The 16,821-nt window shown below is 44.0% G+C and overlaps 1 long non-coding RNA gene across 1 annotated transcript in view; it reads right to left on the bottom strand.

The window, feature by feature from the left end:
• The window catches only part of LOC148685830 (uncharacterized), a 32,917-nt gene extending 18,864 nt beyond the window's left edge, over positions 1-14,053 (bottom strand). The window contains exons 1-2 of the long non-coding RNA XR_015949438.1: positions 13,415-14,053; positions 10,214-10,273 (exon numbers count right to left, since the gene is read on the bottom strand). This is a non-coding gene — a long non-coding RNA (uncharacterized LOC148685830). The remainder of the gene's footprint in view (positions 1-10,213; positions 10,274-13,414) is intronic.
• Between the last annotated feature and the right edge of the window lie 2,768 nt (positions 14,054-16,821).

The raw sequence follows: 16,821 nt of genomic DNA, 5'->3' as shown, positions 1-16,821 counted from the left end.
TAAACTAAACTGTGTCAGAATAAATAGGTGAGGGGCTAAATCCCAAAAGGGGGGAGCCAATCCCTGCCATGATGTCCTCCCTACTGTCATTTCCCACTAGGCCTATTTCTATGAAAGGCAGGTGTGCCACTCCTTTACACTGAATAGCATTGAGAGGTCTTTAAGGACCTTGGCAGGGAGAGATTTTACTTTCTTGGGCTCATTGATCACTGCAGATGGTGACAGCAGTCACGAAATTAAAAGACGTCTGCTTCTTGGGAGAAAAGCAATGACAAACCTAGACAGCATCTTAAAAAGCAGAGACATCACCTTGCTGACAAAGGTCCGTATAGTTAAAGCTATGGTTTTCCTAGTACAGTGGTACCTTGACATCCGAATGCCTCGACTTCTGAAGGTTTCGACTTACAAAGTCAGTAAACCCGGAAGTATTTTCACCGTGCGCGGTCTGCGCATGCGCAGAAGCACAAAATCGCGCTTTGCGCATGTGCAAAATGGACGCTTCAACATCCGAAGTTTCGACTTACAAAGAGCGCCGTGGAACGGATCACCTTCGTAAGTTGAGGTACCACTGTAGTGAGATGTATGGAAGTGAGAGCTGGACCATAAAGAAGGCTGATCGCCAAAGAATTGATGCTTTTGAATTATGGTGCTGGACTGCTCCCATGGACTGCAAGAAGATCAAACCTATCCATTCTGAAGAAAATCAGCCCTGAGTGCTCACTGGAAGGACAGATCCTGAAGCTGAGGCTCCAATACTTCCACCTCATGAGAAGAGAAGACTCCCTGGAAAAGACCCTGCTTTTGGGAAAGATGGAGGGCACAAGGAGAAGGGGAGGACAGAGGACAAGATGGTTGGACAGTGTTCTCGAAGCTACCAACATGAGTTTGACCAAATGGTGGGAGGCAGTGGGACTAAATGACTAAACAACAACAACAAGGACCTTGGCCACTGAAGACCCAGGGCGCTTGATCTCTGTCGGCTGCATCTAGGGGGGGGGGGGCAGCTGGCTGACAAGGACTTTGCTGAACGAGATCTCCTCTGTCCTGGCTGTGCAAAACATTCCTCACACAGGGAAGCCAGCAGTTGTCTTCAAGCATGTAATGGTCTCGTCTCCTTCAAGGTTGGCTTTTAGAGACCCCTGAAGCTCTTTTCAGAGCCTGGCTTAAGAGAACATTGCCAGCCCTCCGAGTACTGTGGCTGCCAGGCCACCGTTCGCTTTGGAGGTCACACGTTTTGCAGGCCTGTCCTTGGGGGGCATCATATATTTTGGGGGAAGCAGCACTCCGTTGTTCATTCCATTTATCAACAGTTTCACCACCACCACAAGGTCACTGTTATTTGCTCCCTTGTTTGCTTTGTTTTGTTTTTTTTGCCTTAAATGGTTTGGCTTTACAAAATGTAGCACAACTGACTTTGTGCGCTGCACTTCAAGAGGTTTTTAAATGCTAATTTTTATTGCTTTGCATTTGTCAATATTATATTTCATGTTGGTCCCTGTGTGACAGCCCATTTACAAATCAAATCCACATCCTTTTAAAGTGTTTCTAGCTGTGCAGCCTTCATTCAGCAGACTTCATTCTTGTCATCAGGAAATGTAAACAGGCTATATTTTTGTGTTTTATAAATAATATTTTTGTGTGTTATAAATAATAACGGGGGAGAAAATTCCATAAAGCAAAACTTTTAAGCGCCAGCCCTGGCGAGCATCTAATAATACTTTTTCAAATCTGACCTGGCTGCCAATGCTCTTAACTGTTTTCCAACCTGTTCTGTCTCCCCTGCCCTGAATCCTTTTGCTGCTGGTATGTTGTTCAAGCAGCAGCTTTCAGTGCAGAATGTTACCGAGGGCACTCTGAAAAATCAAGACACATCCCATCACACGCTCTGCCCTTGCAACCTTGTCAGTAGCTGTTTATGTGAGTTCCTGCCTCCCTCCCTCCCTCCCTGCCCCCCCCCCAGTCCCCACAGATAGGTGATGGTGGGATGGAACAGAAAGTCTTGTTCATGCTGAGCAGATCTCTCCTTTGCAAGTGTAAAAACATGTCCCTCTTATCTAATCCAAAGGGAGGGGGTTTAATTGCGGAAGGTGGGATCAGGCTGCAGGCGAAAATGAAATGCCTCCGTCACAAATCTGGGAAAAAACCGATTTATATAAATATACACTTCATAGAAGAGTAATTGGCCAGAGATATGGCAAGTGACCATTGTTACATGAATGCTTCTTAATCAGAGGATGGGGGATAAACTGTCACTAAGCGTTAATCTGCTTAGGCTTGAAAAGTGTAGCTCTGAGGGGAAGAGGGAATGCTTCCTTTCCTGATGATGCCCCAGCAAAGGAAAAGCAAGAGCAAGGAAGAGAGCCCACATAAGGGGAGCCATTCATGAGGGCACATGGCTATTTCCGAGCAGTCGCTGCATTGTTTATGCCAACCAAGTGGCATAACTCCCATTTTCTGCACAAATTACACATTTTCCATGCTTCATTGGCCACTCTTAACACAGGCCATAAATGGAGCTTTTCCATTAGGTGGTAGAAGGATTGCCATCATTACCCCAGCTGAAACTTTATTATTAGTATTAAAGCTCAGCAAAACATTTTGGCTCTCTTGGGGTTCTCAGGAAGGAGTAGAGAAAGGTAAAATATCACAAAGTGCCTTCCACCTCCACACCGACCACTCCAGATCACCTGGCTCTGCAAATGACCCTGGCCCATTTAAGGGGCTTCATAAAAACCTCAGAGAGCATCACCTTCAAGAAAGCACAGGAAGGTGCTAGCATGATGCCATCTCTACCCTGAAGAAGTGGCTGAGGGGGAAGCTGGCAGCTCATGTGTATATTGAATTTAAAATGGCAATGTAGTTAGACAGGGAAGCTTTTAAATTGGCCAGGTTTGCTGGCCAGCAACTACTTTTGAACAGGGTCTCTATTCTGAACTGAGCCAGGTCTGAGAGATCTGCAGCCATCTCTGACTTCTGCATGCTTAGAAGTAAAGAGAGGCAACTCCCCCATCCATGGCTTTGGAGGGAGGGATCTGGTAATTTTTTTTGGAGTGAGGTATCTGGTAATTTTCCCCATTGTCCTTGGCAAGTAAAGGAAGAATGATTCAAAAGAGCTTGAGTATAAAATATAACCATGCAAGTTCTGAGGTCATTTTGGTAGCCAACAGGTACTGTGCAGTTTTTGAAAAATCTAATGTACAGCTTCTGCTCAAAAGCTCAAACATCTGCTATCAAAGCCTATGCTTTAAAGGAAGTGGGTTGGCCAGAAAATTTTCAATGAATTATTACCTTCATCAAATACAATAATGGTGATTATTATCCATGCGGTTATAGCTCTGACCTTTTTGAATCTGCAGGCGATGGCCTTTACCTCACAATAAGGCTTTCTACCCCTCTTCCCAATATTTAGGGATGGACTTCATCCAGGTTTTGATTGGCCTTCAGATTATCTGTCTGATTTGCTGGCGAACCCAGGGCTTGAATTCATTGCCAGGTGCTTTTAGCAGACACCATGGTACATGGGAACAGCCAGCAACCTGGGGAAGGTCTTTAAATATCAAACCACTTCTTTCTATGCATTGTAGATGACTTTGTATCAGACAAAGGCAATCTCCTCTGTTGTTATTGGACCTGACTTCCATACAATTTCAACTGACCTGCCAGCCTACTCTACTCCTATGGATGGTGGCATATCTCAACATTCTACTCCAGGGGCTCCAAGCTTTGCTATTATCCTTGTTACAGGTATATCTGATTGACTGGCTTTTTTACTATTTTATGCTTATATCCTACTTTCCCTCAGAAATCTCAGAATGGCTTATACACAGTGATTTGCAGTTGAGTATATTGCAGTGCAAATTTCTTCAAGGGTCTCCAGTTGCCTCCAGTTACTTTCTTGCCCAACTGCTGAAAAACCTATGGATTGCTGGGAACTAATTCATAACTTTGTAGTAACCTTCTTCTTGAAAATTTCATACCGTCCAGTATTTGGCAGAGGGGAAAAGGCAATTTGGAACTTTGGAAGAAAAGAAAAAAAAAGCAATGCAACCCTCTGGGGGTCTCTGTCTCGGAGGGAGGTGGTTCTTCTCTTATTGAAAAGCATTGTATGATCACTTACATTGTCTCAGCTGTCATATCTCTATCTCTATCTCTCTATCTATATCTATCTACCATCTATATCTATCTACACACAGAGATATATAATCTTTTATTGTATGTTGCTTTGAAAAATTTGGTTTAAGGAAATGAATAAGTGAAATGAATCAATATTATTATTATTATTATTATTATTATTATTAGCATAATTTTTTTCTGCAATGCAATTGACAGCACCATGAGCTGGAAGGCAATGGAGGAGGAGTTAGCGCACGACTGTCCATGCGCCCCTCCCACCTGGCTTTGTTTTCAGAGCCCGCTGAGGGCTGCCTCATGCAAACCTGCACCGTTTTTCCTGCCCACTCGCCATGCCTTCTAGTGCCTCGTGTTGGCAGCTGTGAATCATCCCTCTCGTTCTCCCTGCTTCCCTCTCCTCTGGCATCTCCTCAGGAAATATTATCTTGGAATTACTACATTTCATTCAGTGGTGTGGTTTAAAAAGAAACCTAATTATTCTGTCAATTTTATCTAGCACTAGCAGATTTTATGCACCAAGCTCATAAAAATAACTTCCTGGCAAATAACGTTGCAAAGTACATTTTAGTATCTATCATCTCAAAAGGGCCTATTGACACACAGAACATGTAGTTCTTTCTAGCAGTGTATGGATGTAAAACCAGTTTAACTTCAAGGATCTCTGCCTTTATCTTCGCATTTAATCATTTAAAATGGAAGATGTGGGGAGCAGGGCTGAAGCTAAATTTTGCACACCTCTCAGATCTATTGATTCTGTCAGAGGAACGGCACTCAGTCCTAATGCAAATGGAGCTTCCCCTTTGTTTGGGAAGGAGGGGATGCGGAATTCCAGCTGCCTATAATGGAAGCTTCATATAATGGGAAGAATTTGGATTGCAGCCTTTATAAAAATGACAGGTAAAGGGGGGGGGGCTTCCTGCCACTGAGTCTGACCCATTGGTTCATTTGGCTCGAATGACAGGGCTTCTCCAGGGTCCTAAACAAAGGCCTTCCCCATTCCTGAGATCCGTACACTGGAGATGTCATGACCTAAAGGACATTCTTCTATATCCAAGGCTCCTCCACTTGTAGTTAACTCTAACCTGTAAAAAGTGTTATGTATTTAAGTTCTCACCCTGGCCCAGCAGGGGGGGGGGTACTGTACAGTGGTACCTCGGTTTATAAACACAATTGGTTCCGGGAGTCTGTTCATAAACTGAAGCGAACTTTCCCATTTAAAGTAATGGAAAGTGGATTAAAGAGGCGGACAAGGGTGGAGCTGTCGTCATCATGAACAAAACTGATTACATCCAGGAGACCCACAGACAACTTTCCAATACTGCCTTTTACATGAAATTGGACTCAGACCCCACACAAGCATACAAAAAAGAACTGAACAAGATTGTCAAGGAGCTACCCCTACACATCCAAGAACAGATCCTCACAAACACACCAGCGGAACCTCGGCCAGGAACTTTCTATCTTCTACCCAAAATACACAAACCAGGAAATCCAGGACGCCCCATCATCTCAGGTATTGGCACCATTACAGTGGGTGTTTCCAGCTATATGGACTCTGTTCTGAAACCATATGCTATCAGTGCTCCCAGCTACGTACGTGACACCACAGATTTTCTGAGGAAAATACAATCTTTGAACAATCTTCCTAACAATACTATACTAGCCACTATGGATGTGGAATCTTTATATACCAACATCCCACACAATGATGGTTTACAAGCCATAAGGAACACCATTCCAGATAAAACCACAGCGGACTTTGCTACCAAACTCTGCCACTTTGTCCTTACCCACAACCACTTCAAATTTGGTGATGACCTGTTCCTCCAGATCAGCGGCACAGCCATGGGCACCTGCATGGCCCCACAGTATGCCAACATCTTCATGGCAGATTTAGAACGTTTCCTAAACTCCTACCCACTCAAACCTCTCTTGTACCTGCGATACATTGACGATATTTTTATTATCTGCACACATGGACAACAGACCCTGGAAACCTTCCACCAGACATTAAATGACTTTCACCCCACCATCAACCTAACAATGAAACAATCTATGCAAGAAATACATTTTTTGGACACTACTATAAAATTACAGGATGGACGTATAGACACCACCTTATACAGAAAACCAACTGACCGACAAACATATCTACATGCTTCTAGCTACCATCCCAAACATACCAAACAATCCATCGTATACAGCCAGGCCCTACGTTACAACCGCATCTGTTCCAACTCTACAGACAGAGAATCTCACCTAAGAGATCTACAGCAAACCTTTTTAGAACTAAAATATCCACCTGATGAAGTTAAACAACAGATCAACAGAGCCAGACTGATACCTAGAGAGAACCTGCTGCAAGACAGACCCAAAAAAGAAAATTACAGAACACCACTAGTCATCACATACAGCTCCCAAGTTAAAACAGTACAACACATCATCAGAGATCTACAGCCTCTCCTGGACAATGACAGCTCCCTTTCTCAAGCTCTGGGAGGAAGACCTTTCATTGCCTACAGACAGCCACCCAATCTTAAACAACTCCTCACCCACAATAATACAACCACCAGACTTAACATGGACACTGGTACCAGAGCCTGCAATAAACCCAGATGCCAACTTTGCTGCCACATACACCCGGACAACATCATTACTGGCCCCAACAACATCCAACATACCATCTCAGGACTATTTAATTGCTCATCTTCTAACATTGTTTATGCCATCAAATGCCAACAGTGCCCTTCAGCTCTCTATATTGGACAAACAGGCCAAACCCTACGCCAAAGGATAAATGGACATAAATCTGACATCAGGAACCAGAAGACAGAAAAACCAGTAGGAGAACACTTCAATCTCCCAGGACATTCTATACAAGATCTCAAAGTAGCTGTCTTACTACAAAAGAATTTCAGAAATAGACTGGAAAGAGAAGTTGCTGAATTACAACTTATCACCAAGCTCAAAACCATGGAGGGACCTGGTTTGAACAGAGATATCGGATTCTTATCTCATTATACATGATAAGCGATCTTCAGCCATCTCAACCCTTGCTTTTTCATGCAAAACCATTTGCAGTCGTTTTCGGTCATCAACAGCTATCAGTCAGTCAATCACCCACTTCCACCACCCTTCTGAGTGATCCCCCCTCCCCTCCCCATCCCCACCCCTCCCCACCCCTTCTCTACATAAGTGCCTGGGGACTTCTATTTCACTGTATCTGAAGAAGTGTGCATGCACACGAAAGCTCATACCAAAATAAAAACTTAGTTGGTCTTTAAGGTGCTACTGAAGGAATTTTTTTATTTTACTTCGACCCAGACCAACACGGCTACCTACCTGTAAGCAAAATCATGTTTTTTAAAAGAATTCTTATGATGTTTTCTTTTTCTTTATTTCATTTGTTTTATATATTGTTGTTATTTTTTATTCTTTCATGTTATTTTTGGAAATATCCACCACTATCTGTATCACAGAAAGGAGGTAGAGATGGAACTACTATTCATTATTTTTAGGGTGCATTGTTGTTTATATTGGTTTTAATTCTAATTACCCATTATATATTTGGTCATAAATTGTAATGAGCTACCCCATCGCCTATTTGGTCCTAAGGTGGGATACTCTCTGATAAATGAAACAAATTTCTATTGCAAGCAATCGAACAAGAAGAAAATGTTGCTCTATTTTCCTTCTGCTGAACACTTTGTGCTTTTTTATTATTATTATTATTTTAAAAAACACCTTACATCATTTCCATGCAAATTACTCTATTTCCGGGATTCATTAAATGCTCTTTGCTAAGTCCATAACTGGATTCAATCCTTTCAAATTGCACATACTGAATATTGAAAGGGTCACAGTGGTTCAGCTTGCTACTTTATTTCAGGGAAAGGAAAAAGACCACGGGATTACTCTGTTCGTATTTCTGTAATAAAAGAGAATGGCCGAAAAGGGTATTGGTTCCATGTGCAAAATAATAATTAGAATTTAAGCTTTTTTTACAAATTCATGAAGTCTCATTACAGAATTTGTATTATAATTTCATGGCTCTCTTCTGATGCTGTGCTCTGATGCATCATCAAGTACGAAGATGCAAATCTCATTGCTTTGAGTGCTTGATTCAGTCCTGTTTGAACTCTCCCCCCCCCCCCTTTCTCTCTGGCTGAGGATCCTGCTCTATGAATTCAAAGCAGGTGTTCTATTTGAATTGATTCCTCGTCTTTTAACACCTAGATACAGTGATTGTGGAATATTTCCCATGTTGCATTATGTAAAGATTTCTTGGCATTATGTAAAGATTTCTCTATTGCACTCTGCAATGAAGCTCACATTTTGAGTATAACTTCAGTAATCAATAGGAAAATTAAACATGTATTAACAAGCATTTGTGATCCAATGTTTGTTTTATGCAACTTAGTAACTTATTAATCATTTAATAAGCTTTATCCTAGTTGGTAAACATATTGGGTTTGATTTTATTACTGGATATGTTGTTGTAAATTGCTTCAGCATGCCTCGTGGAAAGCAATTCAGTAGAAATAAAGAGGTGACAGGACAGAAGTGTATAAAATTAGGAATGACATGGAGAAAATTGATAAATAATGTATTTTCTCCCTCTTTCATAGAATTCAGGGTCATCCAATGAAGTTGAATGCTTGAGGACTCAGAACAGACAAAATAAGGTGAAAGCCAGCGTGGTGTAGTGGTTAAGAGCAGCGGCCTCGTAATCTGGGGAACCGGGTTCACTTCCCTGCTCCTCCACATGCAGCTGCTGGGTGACCTTGGGCTAGTCACACTTCTCTGAAGTCTCTCAGCCTCACTCACCTCACAGAGTGTTTGTTGTGGGGGAGGAGAGGAAAGGAGATTGTTAGCTGCTTTGAGACTCATTCGGGTAGTGATAAAGCGGGATATCAAATCCAAACTCTTCTTCTTCTCTTTTTTCTTCATGGATCACATAGTTAAACTATGGCACTTTCTCCCCTGGGTGGCAGGGATGGCCATGAACTTGGTTGGCTTTGAAAGAGGATTAGCCTGGCTCATGGAAGAGAGCCCTCTCAAGGGTTGCTAGCCATGATAGCTACGCTCTGCCTCCACGGTTGCATGCAGCAGGGCTTCCAAATGCCATTTGTTGGAATCATGGGAGGGGCTTGCAGGCTGAGGCAGATTTAGGGGCGCGTGACTAGTTTGGTTGCACTGGGAGGAGAGCCTTGGGGGCTCCACAAGGGGCCCCACAACTGTTCCACAGAATGGGGAGGTGCTGATTTGGGGCATTGCACAGGGTGCCACTGAAATTAGAAACCCCAAGGTCTGCCCATGGGCATCTGATTGGCCCCTGGATTAAATGGTTTGATCCAGCAGGGCTCTCCTTATGCTTCTGTTGTTCATAAATGAAATTATTATCATCATTATTATTACTCATGCAACATTAAAATGTTATATTTGCCTTTAAGAAGAAAACTAATTTAAGTTCTCTGTTGAATTACAATAAGCAACAGAAGGGCAAGGGCAAAACATGAAGGTGTTTGCCCTTGTCAGTGACCCCAAATATAGGCATTCTTATGCTTTTAAAATATCACATTTTTGGTTGGAGAATTGCATCTGTGTAGTGTATGTTTTGAAGGAGAGCTGTGTTTCAACCCATGTATTGTTCTTGACAGTACAAAGAGGTCAGCTGGCATTAAAATCTAAGCCAAAGTGAACTAACTCGCCCCCCCCCCCGACCAGTGCCCAGCTGCTTCACTTTGAATAATGGTAGGGTGGGCCCTGGTGCCTAGGCTCAAGATGTACAGACCGCCCTATTGGAAAGGCCAAACTGTGTGGATGCACACGAGGCTTTTTGTGAGTAGGTTTATTTGCAAATAAGTACAGCATGTGGACAAGAATCTGGTACAAAAAGGGTTAGACAAGCCGTAAATAAAATATTCAGTTAAGGCAATGAGACTGAAGCATGCATAATCATTTGTCAGGGCATGGCAATAGACGCACATTTTCATAATTATGTATACTTTATTCAATTCACAAAACTATTTTTTTTATTGCAGAGTTCCAGGATCGCCCCCATTCACTTTCATTTTCCTACCTTAGATTTGGAAGACTATTCTGTTTCAGGAACACACTTCTTCAGTATCATTAGATTAGCCTGAAACGTAAAGCAAGAAAGAATATAGAGAAAACCTGAAAAACTAGGGAGGTCCTAAATGTAGGACATCATCACAAATCACCAGAGGTTCTTAGTCACCACTGACCCTGACTAGATTTGACCCAATAACTTCAGAGTGAAATACTTTATGAAGCAATAGCAACTCTTTCAGCCATCCAGCCTCATCATCGACTTATTTTTAATGCTAATATTCAAAAATAAAAAATAAAGAGAGCAGTCTGTCATGGATGTACATGATAATTGACATAATAGAACCTAACGGCTACTTTGGAGCATAATAGATCCTGACAGGTTCACTGAGGCTTATTTGAGGGCTCCAAACAAGGGTTTGATGGATTTAATGTACACATGTTTGCTTGCCTTGATTTTTATTGTGGGGGAAAAATAGAATAAGAAAGAAAACTACAGCAAAAGATTGGTGAAAAGTAATATAGCCCAAGTGCTTTTCAATGAATGTGACCCCAGTGTTTAGTGTTTAAGAATCATTTGCGTTTAAATGTGTTTCTGCATGTCTGTGTGCAAAAAAACATCACCAAACACAGCATAAAGCAGAACTTTTGAGCTGTAATGTTGAGACTGTTGCTCAGGATAAATAGTTGAGAAATTTAAAGGGTGTCAGGGAGGATTCGGAGGAGCAATGGACAGAAGAGGCAGAACAGGGGGGCAGAGAGCAGTCAGGGGGAACAGGGGCTCAGGGATGCTGGGGAGCCCTGCAACCAACCAGAGGCTCCGGAAGGAACCTCAGACTCAGGAAGGGAGGGGGCTTTCAAATCAGCACAGACAAGGAGGGAAATAAAGTGTAAGGATCAAAGACATCTTTCGATTCCCACGCCTACTTTGTTGGCGCGACAGTCATAGAATCATAGAATCATAGAATCATAGAGTTGGAAGAGACCACAAGGGCCATCCAGTCCAACCCCCTGCCAAGCAGGAAACACCATCAAAGCATTCCTGACAGATGGCTGTCAAGCCTCTGCTTAAAGACCTCCAAAGAAGGAGACTCCACCACACTCCTTGGCAGCAAATTCCACTGCCGAACAGCTCTTACTGTCAGGAAGTTCTTCCTAATGTTTAGGTGGAATTTTCTTTCTTGTAGTTTGAATCCATTGCTCCGTGTCCGCTTCTCTGGAGCAGCAGAAAACAACCTTTCTCCCTCCTTTATATGTCGTAGGAAGCCACTCCCTGAATCAGACTCAATGGGTTTGGACGCGTAATTCTGAACTCTTACTGAATTATTACATAATTATATATGTAATAAAGATTGTAAATACCACACTGATTGTGTCGGGTGTTACTGCGGAGGGAAACACCACCTTTACAGCATTCAGGGTGTCTTTATCCCTCTACGCAATGACGGGGCAAAGGTGAGCCATGCAGAAGCCAGAAGCGAGAAGCAGCCAAGGGCACCAGAGGAGCCAGGGGTGAGCAGCCGCAGGGAGCCGTTGGAGGAGCCTCAGAACACAGGGCCGGAGGGCTGGCAGTGGAAGCAGTTTGGCAGCAGAACCTCCTTCTACAGGCACAAGGTAATGAGCTGGTAAGGAGGCTCAAGGAGCAGCGCAAGTTACTAGAGATGGAACAAGTGAACAAGGCAAGTAAAGCTGTTGCTATGCATCTCAGCAAGTTTGCAGAACATTTCTGGCAGAGGGCAGCCAGAAATACTCGAGCTTCTGAACTGAACTGCAGTATATGCTAAAGATTCGGAAGAATGGTTTTAAATCTGATGAGGAATGGGTGGCATTCATAATTGCGTATTTAGAAGGAAGCGCAAAAGAATGGAATGTCCAGCAATTTATAGACCTGGTGATGGACACTGTGTTCTTGAGTTCACTGCACACAAAAGTTGTTTCACAGCAGCTGCTGCGTTTGAAGCAAGGGAACAAATCGGTGAGAGCTCTCTGGACAGAATTTGCCATGCTAGCCCACAAGCTCCAGTGGAGAATGGACTCAGAGCCGGTGGAAGTCATTTTCTGGCAAGGGTTGTCTGGGGAGGTGCAGGATGAGCTCACACGATTGCCAGAACTGGCCTCCTTCGACGAATTTGTCAGGATCTGCCTGCAAATCGGTTTACGTCAGAAGAATTGAATGGCAGAGAGGAGGGACATAACCTGATGGTGCTGGCGGGAAGCTTGCATTCCAGACATTCCAGAACGTGAGACTGGCAGCAGGCCCAGACAGGAGGAGGAGGAAACAATGGAGATTAGGACAGTGTGCGCCAAATCTGCCTTTTCAAATGTTGCTTCCACTGGAGGCAGGGCAGAGAAGCAATGGAAGGAAACCAGGAAATGTTTTGTGTGCAGCAGTCCAGAGCATTTGGCCAGGCAGCGCAGAGGTGGGGGCCAGCAACGTGGCGAAGGAGCAAGAGCAGGGAAAAAAATGGCTGAAGGAGCAAGAGCAGGGAAAAGCCTGTCTGAAATCGGGCTGACAGCCAAGGGAAGGAGCAGTAAAAGGGCTCAAAACTGATGCACCGGTTCCAGGAATTAACACGACGGTGAAACTACAACTCCCAAATGGGCATCTACTGGATGTTAAAGCTCTAGTGGACTCTGGAGCGTCTGCAGATTTCTTTGACATAGACTTGGCACAGGAGCACCAGCTAGCCTTACGCCCCTTGGATTTCCCTCTGAGTCAAGACAATCGATGGGAGGCCACTGGTGGTGGGAGGGGTAGTGTACGAGACCCCGCCCATGAGGATGGAGGTGTCACGCCATGCAGAGACACTGTCCTTCCATGTGACTAAGCTGGCGGGACACCCAGTGGTGCTGGGAATGAGTTGGCTGGCCAAACATGACCCAGTGATAGCTTGGCACCAACGGTCATTCCCCTTTGTCTCTTTGCATTGTGTCCAGTATTGTTTGGGAGGTGGGGGGAGCAGGAAAGTGGAGGCAAATCAAGCTGAAGTAGTAGAAGGAGGAGGGGGAACAGGGACGGATTTGACCATTCCCCCAATAGGCGACCTACAGTGCTGTTTTCAGCTAAAAGGAAGCTAACAAGCTCCCCCCACCCCAAGACCATACGATTGCAAGATAGATCTAATTCCGGGGACCCAACTACCACCTGGGAAACTCTATTCTATGTCTGAAGCATGTTGAAGCATAAGGTAAAAAAACCTTATCTGCTCACTAGCAACGTCCAGCTCTGCCATTTCGCCCAGTACGCTCTGTGCGCATTTCTGCTGCCAAAGTCTCAAAAAACTTTCTTTCCAGTTCAAATCAGCAGAGTTTGATCAGCAGCCAGAAAGCTTCAGCCTCCGTGTCTGCAAATAACTGTTGGTGACGCCTTTCTCATTAAAACACAGGTGTTTATTTAGGAAAACTCCGCGGCCGAGAGTTTTGCTCACTCCCGGCTGGAGAGCTACGCACACCAGTACAGAATAATAAGGACGTCTCACACTACACAGAGAATGCAACAGTGCACAACATTCCTGGATGTAGACGTCATAGGCCGGCAATTGCAAGGCGAACACTGAGCTATTTAACCCTCTCAGCTGACAGATTGCCTAGCAGCGCTCTGGCTACCTTCCAACTCTTCCTCTTCTTGACCCCCCCCCCCGGGAAGGGGGGTCAAACTGCCCTTTCTCGACTCTGTCAGCAAGCTCTCATCTGCAGAGCCAGTCCCTCATTCACTTAGCTCAGTTTCTGAGTCTGACTCTTCCCCTGAGCTCTGGGGGCCACGTTCCTGACAGATCCACAGTTTAGCTTGAAATGGGCAGAGAAGCTGGGAGGCATTTCACCAAAGAGTCTCCTGAGAAGCCTGGTATTATCTAATAGTTTGGGGGAGCCAGGAAGCAAATTCTCAGACAACTCTTCAGGACACCCTCTGCTCATCAAGATAAAGGCAGTTTTCCGAGTCTTGCCTCCCTTCAGCTTCCACTTGTGGCAGTATAAACATTTCTAGGTTGCCATTCAACCATCCTGCTTTAAGGTGGTTCAAAATCAGTTTAAAACCCTAATATAGGAATAAACAAAGCCACTTCTGGAAAACCAGAGCAGCACATGGAAATGCTGTTTACCTTCCCGCTGTAGCGGTTCCTATTTATCTACTTGCATTTTGACGTGCTTTCGAACTGCTAGGTTGGCAGGAGCTGGGACCGAGCAACAGGAGCTCACCCCGTCACAGGGATTCGAATCGCCGACCTTCTGATCAGCAAGCCCTAGGCTTAGTGGTTTAACCCACAGTGCCACCTGGGTCCCTAATATAGGAATAGATGATGATGATGATTATTATTATTATTATTATTATTATTACTCTTGCTATTATTATTATTACCCCCTGGTGTTGGCAGGGGCTGGAAGTCGGACAGAATGCACATAATGTATGTTTTCTGTTCCTGAGCCATGGCCCCTTCCTCAACGGCAGGGCATGCGATTGGCAGCTGGAGGAAGTCCTGGCCAGGCAAGTGGCTCTTTACAAGGCTACATTAGACCCTTCAACTTCACATTAGTTCATTGGATTTAATCCCATTTTGTCTTTCCCTTTGAAGCTAGAAAGCTATTAACTTAGCATTACACTGTAGTTCCCCACTGATATTAAAGTTTCATTTCCCCATCAGGCCACTGAGAAACTTTGATATTCACTGCTTCAGTCAGATAAGTTCACAGTTCCATCTTTTAGCATTAATTAATCTACAAGCATGGCAGATCGATAGATGTTAACATATTTCTTTTTCTGTGTTTAGAAGAAGCAAATATTGAAACTAGAAATGTGCGATGAAAACACTTTTCCCTTCATTTTTTTCTGCTGTGTTTTTTTGGTTGAACAATAGAACAAAAATTGTCATAATTAAAGCATAATAATTAAAGCTTTCCCACTGAAAACTAAGTGAAACAAGGCCTTTACCACAAAACCCTGAAGTACAAGTAATTAGTAATTAGTGGGTTTAGAAATTATAATGAGAAGCAAAAGGCTTCACAATAATATTTTACAATTCCTATATAGGTTCTTTCTTTTTCTTTTTCTCACTTTATATCAAACACAAAGTCCATGTTAGATGTTTCCCTTTTACCAACTCCTTGTGTGCTACCTCTGGGAGACTCCCATTATGGCCTGTCTGAAACACCCACCCCCTTGAGGGCTGGCCCACCCATGAGCCAAGGGGAGCTGACCCTCTCAGGTAGCAGATCCAGCTGCCAAGGGATGTCTGCCTGCTGGGGCCACTCCCCCCCCCCCGCTCCTTGGAGGCTGGGGGTGGCACCTCTACAGCATCCTCTTGGCTGCAGGTCTTCCACCCTCATTCCAAGAGTAGCTAGTCACTCGCCGCTTCTTCCCTGGCCAGGGAGGTGTGCCATTTTAATTTACACTGGTTTTTTCTAGTTAGTTTGGCTCTGTTAATGTTTCTACCCCCAACTCTATGAAATTGAGACTCTATTTCTCCCCAGTCCTGGTATGTGTCCAATGCCTTCTCTTTAACCAGTTCATGAAGAATGTTTTCTGTAAGTGCAGACAAAACAGTCCTGGGTGCCTTACCGTACATAAAAGCCTGCCTTCCACTGGGAATGTAGACTTGGAGAAAAAGCATTCAAATTGCAGCATCTTGCTCCTCAGAGCTTGGTTGGGGATCACAAATACAAAGTCAAAGGAGGACCACACAATTCAAACAAGCTTCACACAGTTGGAAACACAAAGTGGAAGCAAGTACATGATGCAAACAGGTGAGCCCAGACGCAGGGAAACAAGTGTCCACTTGGACTAGGCCAAAAATCTACATCTAGTGTAGAGACACAAAGCAAGCCAAGTCCCAGATCAAGTAAATCCACGATTGTCCATACAATGCCCATCCACCTCCACTTTCTGTTGATCAACTGGTCAGTACGCTGACATCTGCAGATGTTTAATCAGAAACATTAAATATATTCACCTGCTTTGTCCTTTTGATAAGCTCCAGGGTCCATTTGATCCTGATACTTTTCCTATGTGCATTTTGTTTCTTTTTACACGCCAAATTACATCAATAATTCATAGAATCATAGAGTTGGAAGAGACCACAAGGGCCATCCAGTCCAACCCCCTGCCAAGCAGGAAACACCATCAAAGCATTCCTGACAGATGGCTGTCAAGCCTCTGCTTAAAGACCTCCAAAGAAGGAGACTCCACCACACTCCTTGGCAGCAAATTCCACTGCCAGACAGCTCTTACTGTCAGGAAATTCTTCCCAGTGTTTAGGTGGAATCTTCTATCTTGAAGTTTGAATCCATTGATCCATGTCTGCTTCTCTGGAGCAGCAAAAAACAACCTTTCTCCCTCCTCTATATGACATCCTTTTATATATTTGAACATGGCTATCATATCACCCCTTTAACCTTCTCTTCTCCAAGCTAAACATGCCCAGCTCCCTAAGCCGTTCCTCATAAGGCATTGTTTCCAGGCCTTTTACCATTTTGGTTGCCCTCCTCTGGACACGTTCCAGCTTGTCAGTATCCTTCTTGAACTGTGGTGCCCAGAACTGGACACAGTTCTCCAGGTGAGGTCTGACCAGAACAGAATACAGTGGTACTATTACTTCCCTTAATCTAGATCAGGCATCCCCAAAC

This window comes from Zootoca vivipara, chromosome 4 (assembly GCF_965207765.1).
Source record: "Zootoca vivipara chromosome 4, rZooViv2.hap1.1, whole genome shotgun sequence".
NCBI lineage: Eukaryota > Metazoa > Chordata > Lepidosauria > Squamata > Lacertidae > Zootoca > Zootoca vivipara.
Note: the sequence above shows the minus strand (reverse complement) of the source record. Positions and strands in the feature narration are given on the sequence as shown.